This window comes from Triplophysa rosa, linkage group LG1, assembly GCF_024868665.1.
Source record: "Triplophysa rosa linkage group LG1, Trosa_1v2, whole genome shotgun sequence".
In the NCBI taxonomy this organism is placed as follows: domain Eukaryota; kingdom Metazoa; phylum Chordata; class Actinopteri; order Cypriniformes; family Nemacheilidae; genus Triplophysa; species Triplophysa rosa.
Genome location: NC_079890.1, coordinates 13,255,728 through 13,261,871, shown reverse-complemented (window position 1 = coordinate 13,261,871; position 6,144 = coordinate 13,255,728).

Sequence of the window (6,144 nt, the reverse complement as noted above, 5' to 3'; positions counted from 1 at the left end):
GCCCTATAAGTGCATGGGGCACATGAATGCGATTTGAATTCACCCGAAGATGTGATAATAGCGATCAGTTTCTTGCACAGATCAATTGACTCGCTTTATAAGACGCCAATTTAACGTCACAAGGGACAGGGATTACTTTTGTGTTGAATGTATTTGCGTTTTTTACTTTTATTGATTTAACTTAAATTAATTCAACCAAATATCTTCAGAAATATCTTCTTGAAAAAACAATGCCACCCACATCTCGATGTACTGGAGGACTGTGGGTGAGTAAATTAGTAGCAATTTTTGGGTAAAGTAACGCATTAAGGAATATAAAATACAGTTAAAAAGACAATATTCCTTTTAATTTAATATCATGAAAAGGCACAAATACTGGATGCAATATTTGTGTGCATGTTTTAATATATGACCTATAAGTAACAGCAACAAAAACAGTATAAAAGGAACAAAATGCAATAAATAACAGAAGAAATGAGAATATGGTAAAAAACAAACTGGCCCACATCCTATTTATACTTTTGGAATCTGGCCCTCAAAGAAAAGTAGTTGAAGACCCCTGCTATAGGGTAAAAAAGTAATGCGAAAAAACATGGTTGCGTTACCATAATAAAAGTTGTTTGCTTAAGGTAAGGTCAACATTATTATCGTAATTGTTGTGCTGTGTGCAATTAACAAAATACCAAATCCAGGCTGCATTTTAAGCCTAAATGTGCTCAGCGTCTGTGTCAATCCTCGACATGTGCTTTTGCAAATGTCAGAGCCTTCATTTCCGGATTGTTGTACCATCTGCTTATTGAAACACTTTAAACTGTTTGCACGTCTTTGTATTTCTGCATTTACTCAGCGAGATCATTGTGTGTTTCATGCATGAAAACTGGTAAACACCAGACCAGAGATGGAAACATTTGAACTCTCATCAAGAATGTTGTGGAGGAGAGGGTTAGCTAGCTCAGAGGGGTCCCTGCAGTGATCGTGGATGTCTCACAAACTGTTCTCCACTGAGAACAATGAAGAAGACCAAGAACCTTGCAAGTATCTCCAAGTCCTCCAAATGTCTGCCTACAGTTGTACTCAAGGGCATTGTGGTTGGAAATCCTGGTGATCCTCCAGGGGCTGGAAAGTGTGAGTGGTTGTTGGGGTTGAACACTAAAAGGAATCCATAGTTCTGAATTCAAATTGATAGGACAAAGACGGAAAATGGAGTCAAGTAGATAACTGTGGAAGAGGGAAGAATAGGGAGAGGAATATGAAAGTAATAAAACAGCATGTTTCCTTCACAGGTCACATTACACAATGCTGGGCTAGCTCAGCAGGGCATATAAGCAAACACTTTAGATATTGGTATTTCATTGTTGGTTTTAGTATAGGGAGATGATCCTAAGCATTGACATGATTTTTAAAATTGATTGGTATTGGATATATCTTGAATAAAGAGAAAAGGAAGTGACCCCATTAGTGATCGGTAATGATCTTGTGAGAAACCAGATAGTGATGACATAGATAGGCTTTCCAGAGGTCCATCACTTCTTCTGCTTTTACTTTCATGGATCAATATCATAAAATATTAAGATCAATTAAGGAAAAACATATGGAATACAAATGGAATTTTTGAATGTATATGGATAAAAAGATTTATACCATAAAAGCATTAAAGCAGACACACGCAGTTTCTGTCAATCTCATATTAATCTTACCTATAGAGTAGTATTGCATAGTATCTTCGAAGAGTCTTTAGTTTGATCACATTTATAAAAGACAGATACAGCTGTACGATTATTTCTGAAAACAGGCGAGCCCTGAACGCGTGCAAGGGGGGACGGAACTACAGCACGAGCACACAATACATCATCACATTATCCCTGCATAACTCTTGATTCACTATAAGTTTGTGTTGTGTACCTTATTCACGTACGCGCTGACTGCCAACAAAACACAGACATATGACTCAGTTTCACTTACCATGTGCGGTTCATGACCGGCATCTTTTAGCGCTGGGACCGCTCCATCTATCAGTTTCAAACGATCTGCAAATCCAGCGTTATATCCACCGTTTATATAACATTCCTCACCGAAATGCAGTGAACAATCAAACACAGCTGTAAAGAAGTCAGAATGCTTGAAACACTGTGGCACCCCTTCAAAGCTGAGATGAAGGCATTAACCCATCATTCAGAGGATTGTAAAACAGAACCATGTTTGGATTCCTGGCTTATTTTAAAAACAGCATGCAACAGTTATTGATAAACACAGCTGAACTTCGCGAACGCAGTGCTCTCTCTCTCTTGCTCCAGCTGGTTGACATGTGCGTATGTTCCTTCTCTCGCTCCCTGGTTGATGCGTGGGCGTGATTTTCTGGGCGAATTGTCCAATAAGGGACTAAGAAAAGTTGATACGTAAGGGAATTTCATGTTCGAAAAAAACTTTCTGAAACCTATACGAATGCTGGAGGAGTGTATCGAGCACAGAAATACTACGTCCAATTTGTTTTTTGACAAGTTGACCATGTCAAGCATAAGAAGCCAGCAGGTTTAATATTGTAAAGAAGTCAGAATGCTTGAAACACTGTGGCACCCCTTTAAAGCTGAGATAAAGGCATTAACCCATCATTCAGAGGATTGTAAAACAGATCCATGTTTGGATTCCTGGATTATTTTAAAAACAGCATGCAACAGTTATTGATAAACAAGCAGTCCTAAAAAGCATAGATGAAAATATGGAGAGGATGGTTATGTGTGGGCCATTGTGTGCTAAGACAACTCTTTGAAGTGAAAGTGCTGGTCAACACATCTGGCGTCTATTGGTTAAAGCTGTTGTTTGTCTTCTGCAGCATGCATGTGTGTGTCTCTGCATTGCTAAGTATTAATGGAAGACCTTCACTGAGACATTAGTTGCCTATGAATAATGCATAGTATTGTTAGTATATTATAGTAATGTATAGCATTATGACATCAAACTAGGATTCCATAAATGGAATACCCATAATATGTTTCCCAGGTGACAATATTTTTTACTACAATTGATTTTTTTATAAACATATCCAGATTCTCATAAGTCGGAATGTTAAAGTGGACTGAACGTAGGGCTGCAGCTATCGATTCTTTTACTAATCGAGTATTCTACAGATTTTTCCATCGATTAATCGGGTATTCGGATAATAAGTACTTTTTCTTTATTAAAAAGCAATACTAAATATACAAGAGAAAATAAGACAGGTCTCTTAAAATGAGTAAAACAACAAATTTGTTTCCTTTTTAGAACAATTAGTTTTTATTGCTGAAATAGCATACATTAATATCTGTGAAAACTAAACCCATTTAGTACATTCCATTGCCATATTAAATTCAAAATGCAATATAATACAAATATATAAATAAGAAACATGAATAAAAATGGAAATAATAATTTCAAACAATAGCCTATGACTTTTATTTTGGCAGGTTGTCAGAAGACGCTTATTTTTTTAGTATGTCTGTTTCTTCACTCAAACAATAACATGTTTGTGAAATAAACTCTCAGAGGACCTCTGGAGGTGAAGTTCATGTCCTCATTCAGCGCAGACGCAGACAAATTCATGAGCATCACGCGTGTAGCACGTTAAACTGTGCAGTTCATTCACTCAGACACGCAGACCAGACAGATGAAATGTGTTTTAACAGGATTCGGTGTCCACTAGTCCGCATCTAGTTTGATGGACTCAATGCAGCCGGAAAACAAGTTTCACTCGTAAAATAGACTAAAATATCAGTTCACCATTTCAATAAGCTATTTATAGGGCTGTGACGGTGGCAGTTTTTTACCACCGCGGTGGTAATAGACAAATCGACCGCGGTGGTGAGGTGGTTGAGAAATATATATTATTTATATAAATAATATTTATATTATTATATTTGCGTGTAGCAACCACATGACGAGTGGAAGAGAAATATAGACCTTATTTAAATACTTGAAATTGTTAAATAATTGAAATATGATATCTGAAATAAATGAGAATGAAACATCCGTCAATGTTTAACGCGCAAATCCATCAGTGAAACGGCACACTACAGCATATAAAACATTTAAATAAACATCAGTAAATAATGAAAACTTAAATGATATAAGAAAGCTAAATACTATATAAAAAAGCTCTTGGTGCAGTAACTTCAGTCAGTGGCGTATTAACCCTTACAGTCCTTAACAATTCCATTTGAAACAAACTGTTTAAACCTACATTGGCTTTCCTATTCAGATTGCCATAAAAACTTTACTTTTTCTGACTCGTTGATGTGAAACTTACTTGTTGACATTGTCCAGATTAAAATGTGTACAGCTGCACTAAATGCGCGTTCAGAAGATGTGCACAGGAGCGCAAATGAAGAGATGTCTCTCCGCCACCGCGGCAAAACCTGCGCGCGCTCCGACACTAAGCAAGCGGGTCATAGCCAGTTTTGATTTTACGTATCTGTTCATTTCACAACAAGATCCATTGCAAAACCCGCAGAATAACCTGGGTTTTGCCGTGCAGGCCCGCGCTCGAACGCACCAACGGAAACGTATGTCAATAATTTCTGTTAATTTAAAATCTTTAAAATAAAACCATCCACAACTGAAAGGCTACAACTAGCAATCGTTATCGCAACTCTCATATTTATTACACCTATATTTGTCAGAGTGACGTGCACTACCGCCGGTGGCAGTTCACCACCGTCATGGCACTTTACCATCGCGGTGGTGCGGTTGTTACGGCAACCGTCACAGCCCTATAAACTATCAGTTATTTATCAGCATGAGAAACGCGTGTGAACAGACTAAAATGCGTGTGTCTCACGGTGAATGCATGAGACTTGAGAGCCCTGTAACATGAAAAGAGTTTAGCGGGCTGTGCGTCAGTAATAACGGTCCGTGGGGAAACGCAGTGCTCCGTGTGTACTGTAGTTAAATGGATTAAACGAGGCTTCGAGGCAACAAAAATTGCCTCGATGATTTTTTGTATTCGAATAACTCGAGTTACTCGAGGAATCGTTTCAGCCCTAGACTGAAGCAAGATAATAGTAAACAATTAGGACTGAATGATTGATTTTCACATTATAGTTTATTACAAGGGTTTATAAAATTACCAAGTACATTTAAGAATCACTGTAACAAAAAGGAGGGAAAACGTTCATATTTAGACTAAGTGAAGTGTGGATTTGTAAAAGGAAATAAAATATATGTACAGACAAACTCAACAATCAACAAAAAACCCGAACATGTAGTCAAACGGCACTCAAAATAAACATACCTCACAAGTGCTTCTGTTTATTAATATAAACTAAATGCAATGATAATAATGATAACAAAATTATAATTATTACAATAACATAAAACCATATTAACATTTAAACACTGTTTACAATATAACTGAAAATCATATCATTCTAAATAGAACAGTATTTACCAACAGACTTATACTAAAACTCTATTCTGAAATATAACAAAAATAGGATTTAAAATAAGATTTATTACAATAATAATATTAATAGCAAGACTATTAGGATATTGGACAATGCATGTATGCTTTACCCATGGCTTTCTAACAGGTGCATATGCTAAATCCCACTCATAACTTGCTCGGAAATAGCAAATCTCAATGACTCAAATCTCAATCAGACAATGGTAACGAACTACTCTCTGTTAGAAAATGGTGCACTGAAAGCAGCAGACATAAATCATTTTAATTCATCCATTCATTCATTAATTCATAAAAAAAGATCAGTGGCATATTTTATCAAAGAAAAGTCCTTCGCACAGCCTGTAGAGGAAATAAAGGCACAACCCCCATCAGGTTTCTCATTTAAGGAGTCCTAGTGCTTCTCCCAAAACCACAAGGCAGGTCTTCCACATGAAGAGTTCGCCATGGCCTTTAAAGTCCTTTCATCTCGAGAAAGCTCTCTCAACTGGTGGAATATAGTTGGAGTTAATGATTGATCAGTTTCACCATCATCTATTGTATCTTCAGTATAATTTCTTCTTTTAGTAATACAATATGGAGCAGCAGGAAAAGAAAAGGCTCCCCCTTAACACAAATCAGCTGGAATTCTGCTCCATCATATACAGTAAATAAAAAGCAACTCCCGAAGCAGCACATATATTTATATGTATATATATATATATATATATATA